Below are 12,467 nucleotides of genomic sequence, written 5' to 3'. Positions count from 1 at the left end.
TTTAATACGTCTGATTTAAGCCGACGCTGTTCTACCCTGCCACTCCTAGTCATAAATTGGTGCTGTGTGTAAGTTTTGCTTCTTGTTTGATGTGAAGCGGTTTCTCTTTCTTTCCCTCAAAAGCGATGTCCCCGTTAACGTTTGTTCAGTGAAGAGACAGGGTAAGAAAAGGTGGAACTGTGTTGCTGATAACTATCAGGTCTTTTATACCCTTTTGTGTCTTTTTAAGTTTGCTTCTGATCCCTGAGTTTGCCTTATGTCAGGCATGTGGAAGTATAAGCACAGTTCAAGTGTGTTGTTGGATAAGCGTGTAATTGAATAAGGAGTTGTAACCTAAAGTTAGAAAAATCTAACTCATAAAGAGTGTGAGAATTCCTCCTTGTCCATCAAAACACTTAAGTAGGTTAAGTCAGAGGCAGGTTTACAAAGGCCCAGGTTTATGTTACATGTAAATTGTATGTGCTTTTGCTAGTTTTCCTGCCACTTAGGTGGCTTACTTAACATGCTTCAGTTAACTCACCTTTAAAATGGGAGCAATAACAATTATCACAGGGTTGTGTTCTTAAATTTGGACATACAGTTAGCTGTAACTATAAGTTACTTTTGTTATGCATCCCAAAAACTTGGTTTCTGTCCCCACCCCCCACCCACCAACTTTTTCTTACGTATCAAAACCTTGTGATTAAAATCCATGGAGACATAGCAGTTTTGAAGAGAAAGAACCTTTGAGATTATTTGGTCTGCTTCCCACATTTTAACTGCTGTACGAAGAGGAGACATGAACAGATCTCAGTCTTTGGAGCCAGACAGATTTGGATCCGGTTCAAATCCTTGGCACTATACTAAGATATTTTATATAAAGTACAGCTTGTAAGGGCACGAGGCCTCCTGGAGTCAGACTTCATGGGCTTGAATCCTGGCTATTCTTATTTGTGAGCTGTGTGACCTTGCGATAATTACTAAGCCTTTCTATATTCCACCTCATAGTATTTATGTAATGATGGAAACTGTATGTAAAGCACTAAACAGATATCATTAATCATATTACTATGTACTGTCTGTAATCTTTGTCAAATTCCTCTTTGCCCTCTGTTTCCTCAACTGTAAAATGGAAGTAATACCTATTTTTGCTAGGATTTTGGAAGGATTCAATATAAATAAAACATAGGGTATGGTGGTATCTAATAAATTGTAGTAATAGAAGTAATATCATTCAGTGAAAATACAAACTTTAATCTCGTACTGCTGTGGATGCGTTGTATAGTCATGTTGTAGCCCCTTTAATCGATTCACCTTAATTATTTAGCACAACAGGTAAGTGATAAGAGGTTGTAAAATCTACCATATTTATTTTCTAATTGAAATTCTTAGCTGGGCCAGGAATGATGGCTCACATCTGTAATCCCAACACTTTGGGAGGCTGAGGCAGGAGGATCCCTTGAGCCCAGGAGTTAGAGGCTGCAGTGAACTATGATCACTCCACTGTAGCCTGGGCAACAGAGCAAGAGCCCCTCTCTAAAAATACAAAATAATCATCATTCCTAGCTGGGTGCAGTGGCTGCTGCCTCTAGTACCAGCCACGTGGGAGGCTGAGGCATGTGGGTTGCTTCAGTCCAAGAGTTGAAGTCCTGCCCACGCAATATAGCAAGACTACTATTAAAAAAAGGTGGCTGGGCGCAGTGGCTCACGCCTGTAATCCCAGCACTTTGGGAGGCTGAGGCAGGCGGATCCTAAGGTCAGGAGATCGAGACCATCCTGGCTAAGATAGTGAAACCTCGTCTCTACTAAAAAAATACAAAAAAATTAGCTGGGCGTGGTGGTGGACGCCTGTAGTCCCAGCTACTCTGGAGGCTGAGGCAGGAGAATGGCGTGAACCCGGGAGTTGGAGCTTGCAGTGAGCCGAGATGGTGCCACTCTACTCCAGCCTGGGCGACAGAGCAAGACTCCGTCTCAAAATAAATAAATAAATTAATAATTAATTAATTCACTTTTATCACTTTATTTTATTTTATTTATATGTTTACTTTATGTATTTTTATTACACGTAGAATTTATCACACTTTCTGTTGTAATGTCAAAAATTTTTAAATGAGACTTGGACCAAATAATGACAATCCCTGCAAATCCTTGTTATGTAATTATGAATCCAATTAGATTTCATTCCATATTTGTTTTAGGGAATACCAAAGACGTCAAAAGAGGAAGCAGAAACAAGACTGCTTCCAAAGAACAATAAAACAAAAATGCAAAATGAAGCCCAAACAAAAATGCCATTCAAAGAGATAATATGCAGTAGATATAAAAAACTATGCCAGGCTTCCTTAAAAGGAGGAAGAGATGGGCAAAGGAGGGGATATGCAGATAGAGTAATATACATGAAAGGGCATATGACCTTGAATTTCTGGTATCAACCAGTATGGCGGTCTTCTCTATAACCAGCATAATTCAAGGGGCTGGAGGGTTCCAGAAGTAGTATAAAACTTGCTCTCAATCAAGATGTGTTTTGTCGTTTCTCTACAATGCTAGGGCATCGTGAATACTCAATTATCTGAAATCTTGTCCGTTTGAACCGTTTTCCATATTTGCTTACCAGAAGATTTTTGTTTTCTTCATATATATTAACCTGAAAATGTATCCTTTAAACCTTAATTGGTTCTGCTAAAACCTATTTTGGCCTTATTTTAAGTTATATTAGAATGATCATCTAAACATAGAAATGCATGGGGAAATAATGCAGGGAGCAGAGACTTATAAAAAGGTACACCTAGAAGTAAGGTAAGTATGTTTTATCTGCTAGGACATGGAAAAGGATATGGAAAAGATATGTAAAATGTTGTTTCTTTTAATCTAAAAAGGATCATCATATTTTGTAATAAATGAGGCAGACAAAAACTCAATGTGTAGGAAAATGTTCATGTCTGTCCCCTAAACTAACTGTGAGCCACTTTCCCATTGGAACACCGTGCTCAGGCACACTGGCCCCCTACCCCCACATAAACACAGGGTGTTCCTTTATTCCCCTGACTAGAAAATTATTCCTCAGGCTCCTGGCTAGGCCAGTTCCTCATCCTCCAAGGCTCTATTGAAATCTTCACCACCTGTAGAGAAGGTTTCTGAATGCCCACCCAGTAAGCACATTACCCTTCCCCAAAGTATACCCAGTTTTTGTTCAGTTAAGGAGAAGCTGGTGCCAGCCCAAGCGCCCAGGGTGGTCACTGTTTGGCTTAGGCCAATCAGCACATCCTGTTCCCCCTGGCCACAGTCATTGGTTCAGGGATGGTTAGGTGACCTAGGCGGCCCGGTCAGGGTGACTCTCAGGACTGTGGTTTAGAATGCCTGGATATCGGGGTATTTCTCTGCCCCTTTTCACCCCTTTCCTTCTACTCCCTCCATCTTCTTCCTCCAGGTGCTGTTGTGTGAGGTGATGAGGCCCAGAACCATTACAACAACCTTGCTATCATCCTGAAAAGGAAATGACACATGGAGGTGGATAGAATTAAGAAAATTAAGTTGGAGCCTAGGGCTAAGTCAGTCTTGAGAACCCCACTCTACCTCTAGATTTAAGTTATGCCAGCCATACATTTCCTCACCACTTAAGACAACTTGAATTGGGGTTTCTGTTACTTGCTACCCAAAGCAAGTAACCTCCTCAGGAAGGTCTTTCATGACCACATTACCTAAAGCACATCCTGGTTCACTCTCTATTGTCATCCACTGATTTCCTTCACAACATGTACCACACTCTATACTACAACATATAGCTGCAGTGATCTTGGTGTGTGTGGGGGGGAAGGGGGTGTGTGACTTCCTTCTCTGAATTGTCTGACTTAGAGGGCAGTGACTGTTTTTCTTCTTTATAGTGCATTATAGATGCTCAATCAATATTTGTTGAATAGTTGAATGAAAAAGCAAACTTACTGGGAAAAGCTTTTCTCTAATGCAGAGTTTCTCGGCCTTGGCACCGTTGACATTTTTTGCTGGATAGTCGTCCTGTGGGCTGTCCTGCGCCTTGAATAATTAACTGCATTCATGGCCACATCCCCCTAGATGCCAGCAGCAGTGTCCTGTTCTTCCTCTTGACCCCGCCCCCCACCTCACCCCTGGCCCAACTGCAACAACCGAAAATGTCTCCAGACATCGCCGAATGTCACCAATGAACAAAATTGTTCCTGGTTAAGAGCTGTAGCTTTGATTTAAGCCTAATACAAAAAGGGCAGAGTTTCAGAATGTGTTTGAAAGAAAATAGAGCACTATCTGATTTCTGAGCCACAGAGGCTAAGAGATGGGAGAACAGTAACCCAGATCTGAATGAGTCAGACAACAACCTGTATTAGATTACAAGAGGAGGGACACATCTCTCATTTGGCTACAAGACATGCCTACTGTCGTACAAATGTGCACTGCCTATTCCAAAAAGGTAATCTTGAACTGTGGTTGAAAGTATTTTTGTGATTGTCAATTATTTCCTTCAGAAAGGTACATATAATCCACTGTTTTCCTTTGCTTTGGGTTTTTTTGTTTGTTTACCGAGACAGAGGCTTGTTCTGTCATCCAGGCTGGAGTGCAGTGGTGCAATCTCAGCTCACTGCAACCTCTGCCTCCCAGGTTCAAGTGATTCTCCTGCCTCAGCCTCCTGAATAACTGGGATTATAGGCACCTGCCACGGCGCCTGGCTAATTTTTGTATTTTTAGTAGAAACGGGGGTTTTAGCCTACATAATATTCTGATTTTCCACCCTGAAAACTAAATTTATATACCAGAAATAGATTCCTCTTTTCTTCTTTCCTTTGTTTCTTCGGGCACTTGTGAAAAGCAGAAAAGGAAGAGTTAGTATCCTGTGTCTTTTCTATTCCAAATTATGATGAGGTCAGTTCAAAGTCCTGTACATAAAGATGCGTCATTTCAGTACAGACTCTTTGAGTTTGCTGTGTTGAAAAAAAAAAAAGCACCTTCATTTTGGTAGGAAAATAACTAAAAATTGTTGGTGTATTTTTCTGTGGGTCAAAGAGATTCTGAAACCAGGATGTGTCTGAGCTCTTGAGGCGTATTTTTACAGATGTCCTCATTGGGTAGCCCGTTAAGCTGTTGGAACCAAGGGTGCATTCAGTTCCCCTAAACTAATTAATAATCCACTAGGGAGGGTGGGAGTGGTAGAATGAAAAACATTTTGGGTACCTGTTTTTATTGAGCAAGTCAGACTGTTCTTAGCTCATTTGTACCAAGTGAAATGAAATTCCTCCTTCCAGATACTTCAGAAGAACTGACCATCTGATTGCAAAGTTACATCTTGGCAAGGATATATATAACCACTTGTCCAGTGGTGGATGACTAGAATAATGTGGAAAGGAGAGACATAACTCAAAGCCATACAAATTAAAGTTGCTTTATTTGATTCCTTGACATCAATGGGAAAACAGCAAAAAGGGCATTTCTTGCCTATTCTGAACGATGAGGCACTCATTATTCTACATGCCATTCAGCTGCTTTCCACACCAGCAAACATGAGGTTAAAACACGTTGAGAGGAAGAAGCAAAGCATTGGATAAGGTGTTTATAACTGAGACTTCCTAGAAAAAAATTCAGTTACTCTTAGAAAGCTAATATTGCTGGCCAGGCGCGGTGGCTCAGCCTGTAATCCCAGCACTTTGGGAGGCCGAGGCGGGCGGATCACGAGGTCAGAGATCGAGACCATTGGCTAACACGGTGAAACCCCGTCTCTACTAAAAAAAAAATACAAAACTAGCGGGCGAGGTGGCGGGCGCCTGTAGTCCCAGCTACTCGGGAGGCTGAGGCAGGAGAATGGCGTAAAACCCGGAGGCGGAGCTTGCAGTGAGCTGAGATCCGGCCACTGCACTCCAGCCCGGGCGACAGAGCGAGACTCCGTCTCAAAAAAAAAAAAAAAAAAAAAAAAAAAAAAAAGAAAGCTAATATTGCTGATCAACAACACTGAAACCAGCTTTTTAAATTCTGAAATGTAAGTTAGACCCAAAGAGTCTGTACTGAGATGATTCATCTTTATGTACAGGACTTTGAATTGACCTCATCATAATTTGGAATAGAAAAGACACAGGATACTAACTCTTCCTTTCCTTCTTTTCACATGTGCCTGAAGAAACAGTTACAATTCTGTTTTTCCCAAGGAAGTGTGTAATTTGTTACTTTCATTAAAGAAGCACTCTCCATAAATATGTTAGTCCACCTTATTTCCTGCATACAAAAGTTCTCTTAGCCTTTCACCATTTAACAACTCTTTTTATATTTTCACAATATAAATGTTTTCCCCTTTGTCTCTGAAAAGAGGAAACAGGATCGGCCCAAGACGAAAAGACAGGAGAGTGTCTTGAGCTTGTCCCTGCCGTGTCTCCAGCCTCTCTCTTTCCCAGGCCCAGGCAGGTACCCCACCAGCTGGTGCCTCCCAACTCCCAAAGCTCCTTTCTCCTGGGTTCTGTGGTGCCATCCACGCTTACACATCTCTCTCTGCCCAGTGCCCTCCACCCAGCCAGGTGTGTAGCCAGCCCTCACGCCATTTGCTGCTGTTAAATGCCAGCACCCCACCCTCCCCAACTCTGTTGTGGCTCCGCCTACTGCCAGCACAGCTACCTCATCAAACAGGTGCTCCCAATCATTCCCAGTCATATGAAAAAACCAAGTCATATAGATTTATGTTTCCACTCCCAGAATGGAGATATTTTTATTAAATAAGTTCCACCTAAATAAAACCAATTTCCCTAGTTGGTTATATTAAAGGCTGCATAGGAAGATATCCAAGGGGCAGGCTGGGCGTGGTGGCTCATGCCTGTCATCCCAGCACTTTGGGAGGCCGAGGCAAGCAGATCAGGAGGTCAAGAGATCGAGACCCTTCTGGCCAACACGGTGAAACCCCGTCTCTACTAAAAATACAAAAATTTGCTGGGCATGGTGGCGCACACCTGTAATCCCAGCTACTCAGGAAGCTGAGGCAGCAGAATCACTTGAACCCAGGAGGCGGAGGTTGCAGTAAGCTGAGATCTTGCCACTGCACTCCAGCCTGGCAACAGAGCAAGACTCTGTCTCAAAAAAAGAAAAAAGAAGAAAAAAGGAAGCTATCCAAGGGACATATGGCTCTCTGTAGGACTCTCCCTTATACTATCGTGGTCAGACTGGCTGGGTGCATTAGAATCTTTATGGCACCCTTCCAACAGCTCCCCACTGCCCCCGCCACCTCCCAACTCCATTCCTCTTGAGAAGAAAGGGGAGTACTGCTCTGCGCTCCCTGCTCTGCTTAGCTGCCTCTGATTTCTGTCTGAGTTGTTCAAATTTTAGGGCTTGTTTATTGATTCTCCCAGGGGCTGTGAGCTCCCGAACACTGTCCTTTCTCTTTTTATTTATAGGCCTTTGTTGAATGAATCAAAAATTGCTCCTTTCCTTTTCCTTCGTTTCTTCCTGCCTTCCTTTCTCTCTTCGTCATGTATTAATCATTCACTGTTGGTTGTGTCTCCTAAATGCCCCAGAATGAAAATCCCTGACCTACCTCTGCCAAGGTTCTTTATTTATTTATTTATTTTTATTTTTTGAGACGGAGTCTCGTTCCATTGCTCAGTGGTGCAATTCTTCTGCCTCAGCCTCCCGAGTAACTGGGACTACAGGCACATGCCACCACGCCTGGCTAATTTTTTGTATTCTTAGTAGAGATGGGGTTTCGCCGTGTTAGCCAGGCTGGTCTCGATCTCCTGACCTTGTGATCCACCCACCTCGGCCTCCCAAAGTGGTGATTTACAGGCGTGAGCCACCATGCCTGGCCCTCTGCCAAGGTTCTTAAGCCATACATGCATGTTCTCTTCCTATCTGATTACTTTTTGACCTGCCGTGGCTAAGAGGCCTAACCAGCAAGTGGGAGCCAGGCCTTCTTACATCACCAGCTGCAAGAAAGTGAAAAAAGTGTCCGTCCCTGTCTGCTGGAACAAACAACAAACCATTCCTCCTTTTCCCTACCTGGGACCTGCACTGGGCTTTCCAATGGGGAGGACAACTCATTAGGAGGAGGAAATCCACTCTAGACTATCGCCTTTGGTGGCAGAGATGAATAAAAAAGGTTTTGCTTCTCCTCTGGAGTAATGGAAGCTCGACCCTTACTACTGTGACCCATGGCCTGTCCTTAAGGATCACATTTGTCTTTGAATAGACCCAGAACTCTTCCCTGGGGGCAGGGTACCATTGTCTGTTGTTGTGTGTAAGGAGATGTGAGGGTGTTTGGCAGGGATGGTAAGTGGGGACTATAACATTGAGGAACCCTGGGCTGTTCCCAAAGTGAGGCAGGAGAATAGAGTCTGGAGGCAGGGAACCTAAGGCAGATTTAGGCTGACTTCCTAGAACTAAATCAAAAGGAAAACCCCAACTTTGCAAGCCCCTCCCTCCTTTTCCTGCATGGCAGACAGAAAATTGAAAGTACCTCTCATTGGTTGCTTTCCACAACCAATCAGATGTTTGCATAGGAATGCAACTTTGTAACTTTGCTTCAGCCTCTGACTGTGGACCACTACTTCATTTGCATGCGGTGTACACCATGGCCAATGGGAAACCACTAGAATGTATTTAAGCTCCAGAAAATTCTGGAACTGGGGCCTTGAGCCCCTATGCGAAGGCCCACTCCCACCATGTGGAGTGTACTTTTATTTTCAATAGATGTCTGTTTTGGTGCTTCATTCTTTCCTTGTTTTGTTTGTGCATTTTGTCCAATTCTTTGTTCAAGACTTCAAAAACCTAGACACCCTCCACCAGTAACAAAAGGAAGAATCCAAGGACCTTATTGGCTTTTTTGAATAAGGTCCTTGGATTCTTATTAATATGGAGCAGTAGGTCTCCGTTATATTAATTAGGATAAAATAAAACCAACATGGCCAAACCTTTATGCTTTTAAATGTCCTTATAGATTACATAATGAAAATACCTATTAGCCTTTGACTTGAAATGTTTTATTCTAGTAAGTCGTCTTCGCACTTTCCTCATACAGAGTGATCTGGATGAACTCCTACAATGTGGCAGCCCTTTGCTTTGTGCTGGTGATACCATGACGAACAGCCCACGTTCCTGCCTTCAGGAAACTGAAAGGGAGCCAACTCTCAGAACTGCAGCAAGGTTAAGGGCCTGGGCAGCTGTACTGTGCATTTGGTATTATAGTAATAGTAACAAGACAACCCTGTAAAGACTGTGTCTGGAGTCAGGCAGAGCTGGGTATAAATCCTGGTATCTGCAACCTCTCTTGGGCAAACTGCCTAACTCCTCTAAAATCTTACCGGTAAGATGTGGATAAGAAATTCTACCTCGGCCAGGCGCGGTGGCTCACGCCTGTAATACCAGCACTTTGGGAGGCCAAGGCAGGTGGATCACCTGAGGTCAGGAGTTCAAGACCAGCCTGGCCAACATGGCAAAACCCCATCTCTACTAAAAATACAAAAATTAGCGGGGGGGTGGGGGTGGCGGGAGCCTGTAATCCCAGCTACTGGGGAGGCTGAGGCAGGAGAATTGCTTGAACCCGGGAGGTGGAGGTTGCGGTGGGCCGAGATCATGCCACTGTACTCCAGCCTGGGCAACAAGAGTGAGACTCCATCTCAAAAAAAGAAAAAAAAAGAAATTCTGCTTCATTGTGGTATTGTGGGGACCAGTTAATAAAGTAATATCACCTAAGCCAGATGTCTTCCATAAAAAGGGCACACATAGTTGACAGCTATGATTATTATTGCTTTGATTACTAATGCTTGGTTACCTAAGACACTTCCAAGTAACTTCATTCCCTTCATAACCCTTTCCCAGGATTATGCGAGGGAACAGCAAAACTGTTTCCTTATCCTTATCTTTCCTATTGTGCTGTTCATGTTGCATGACTGCTTATATAATTGACAGTCCACAAATTTCAAAAAAACTATATATATCTGTGTGAATATCTTTGCAGATAATTCTAAATCAGAGAATCAGATTTTAGAGGGGAGGTCAAAATACCTCCATTCCATTGTGAAAAATTCATAACAATATTCTGAATACCACGGATTTAAAATCTATTACTGTCCTGGAAAGGTTAACTTTCTTTTCTTTACCTTTATTTCTATGACATTGTTCTTCTGGCCCTGTCTCCAGTGTTACTTTATAACACGTTATATTTCTGCTCATTGGATTGCTACAGTGATGTTGGTACATGTTCTAAAGGGATGTATAGTATCATGCACTAAATGGACTAGTCCATTCACCTTTGTTCAGCACTGGAAATTTCCCAAGTCTATTCATTCATCCATTCATGCAACAAATATCTGTGGAATTCCTCCCATGAAAAGCCATCATGTGAAAGTGTTACAGTTGATTGAAGGATCATTGTCAACAATGAAAATGTTTGCCTGCCTGCTGGGGCAAAAGACCTAAAGATGTATAATGCAGAAGATGACAAGGAGCTGCAGGGGAAGCCAAGGGCTCAGGGGTCAGAGAGGGCTGTATTCAAGTCTCACCTCTCTCACTTTAACTGTGTGACTCTGGGAAAAAGCTTAAGCTCTCCGAACTTCATCATTTTCATCTTCAAAATGTGGATCTTCCATCATTCATTCAACAACCATGTCGCCTTTGTGCTAGGTACATCTCCCTGTCATTTATTTATGCTCTCGTTAAATTCTCACTACAGTTCTCTAAGGCATCTAGACAGTAGTTCCTCAACAGATGCGATTTTATCGACCCTGTACTTTTAATGAACATCTTAATTCAACAAACTTTGCGTGTCTGCTATGGGCCATACCCTGAGCCAGGAGACACATGGCTTTAAGAAAAAAAAGAGTTAAAAACTGTGGCTCAAGCTTCTCTGTCTGGTTGAGGACACACCCATAAACATAATTATGCAATGGAATCGTTGTAATGACAGCTCTGTGCACAGAAAATCGTTGGACACAGACGTGGGACACGTAGCTTACCTGGGCCAAGGGTGTGGGAACGGGGAATAAGGTGGGTGACGCCTGAGCTGAAGTGAGTAGGATCGAGGAAGAGGACTCCGTTTCTCTGCCAGAGTATGCAAATACAGAGGAGATGAACAGATACCTATGCAGAGCAGGTTAGCGATTCTGAAGTTCAAGGGTCAAAATAAGGAATGAGCAACAATTATGTAATAGGTGAGCCCAGCTCAGAGAGGCACATACTACAGATGTGTTTCCAGGTTGTCTCTGAGTACTAAAAGATTGTTAAGTGTTCCAGGGACCTTTTTGCAGTAGCAATGGCTCCCCAGGAATTCATCTTGACAAAATAAAACCAATATGGCCACACCTTCATGTTCTTAAATAGGTTCTTACAAATTACATCATGAAAACGGCTATCGACTTGTAATTTTTTTCTAATTGTTCTTCCTCAGACAGAATAATTTGGATAAGCCTAATTCCTCTGGCTAGGACTTTTAAAATCATGTTGGTATTTGGGCTGGTTCCTGTAGCTGGTTGGCACAACCCTCTAACAATACCAAGATGGTGCTTTGTGTCCCTGACTGCTTCTGGAAGAGGGTGACCCACTGCCCCCCAACTCGGGCCACTCACTGTACCACTGACTCAAACCCAATTCAATGGCCACCCAAAGCAGGACCAGGGATGAGATTTGACCGACTGCAGACCCAGAACCACCACAGCTAGAAAAGCAGTATAACCATGAAAAAGAAATTTCTGCCAAAACATTTGTGGGCTAAGATTACACACAAGTACGTTTGAGACTAGAGGAGTCGAAACATAAATAAACTGTAGAAAGGAGCATGCTAATGCAGAGTGGGACTCCTAGAAATGTGAATTTATTCTTTTTGCCACCCAGGGGAGCCAGAGACTCATGAAAATCTTACACAAGCTGTCAAAGTTAGGAGCCAGGGCAGGGAAAAACAGTATCTTAGTTTGGATTTTTGCAGTTGCAGGCAACAACAACAAAAAAATCGGGCAACCAACAAAACAAAACAAAAGTAGGAATTTACTGATCCACCTAATTTGGAAGTTTTAGGGGGTATCTAGTTTAGGCTCAGCCATTTCCAGGAGCTCAAGTGACATCCTCAGGACTTTCTCTCTGCCCATCTCTCAGCTAAACTCCGCTCTGCGTTGCTTCCCTTCTCAGGTGGGCCTTCCTTATACAGGGGCAGAGGCAGATCTTGCAGCTTCAGGGTAACATAGTTCTTACTGTGAGAGTCACAAAGATACAATCAGTAATTAGACTGATAGTAGAGGCAGGTATTACGACCCAAACCCTTGCTTGATCAAACGGGGAGGAAAAGTGAAGGGGAAGGGGCATTGGCCTCAGCAGACTGGGAGCCACAGAGGTGGTGGGTGGGGACACAGGCAATGTGAGAACAGAACACAGCGCTTTCAATAATTTCTTCCCTTTCTTCAGCAGAGCCTAAGCCACCAAATCTCTGACAAGTAAGTCCTGGTGAATGGGGCACAATTTTTGTTCTATTAGAAGCGCAAGTTGGCCGGGCCCGATGGCTCACACCT

This window comes from Trachypithecus francoisi, unplaced genomic scaffold (genome assembly GCF_009764315.1).
Source record: "Trachypithecus francoisi isolate TF-2019V2 unplaced genomic scaffold, Tfra_2.0 Contig01461, whole genome shotgun sequence".
NCBI lineage: Eukaryota > Metazoa > Chordata > Mammalia > Primates > Cercopithecidae > Trachypithecus > Trachypithecus francoisi.
This window is presented reverse-complemented; position numbering follows the sequence as displayed.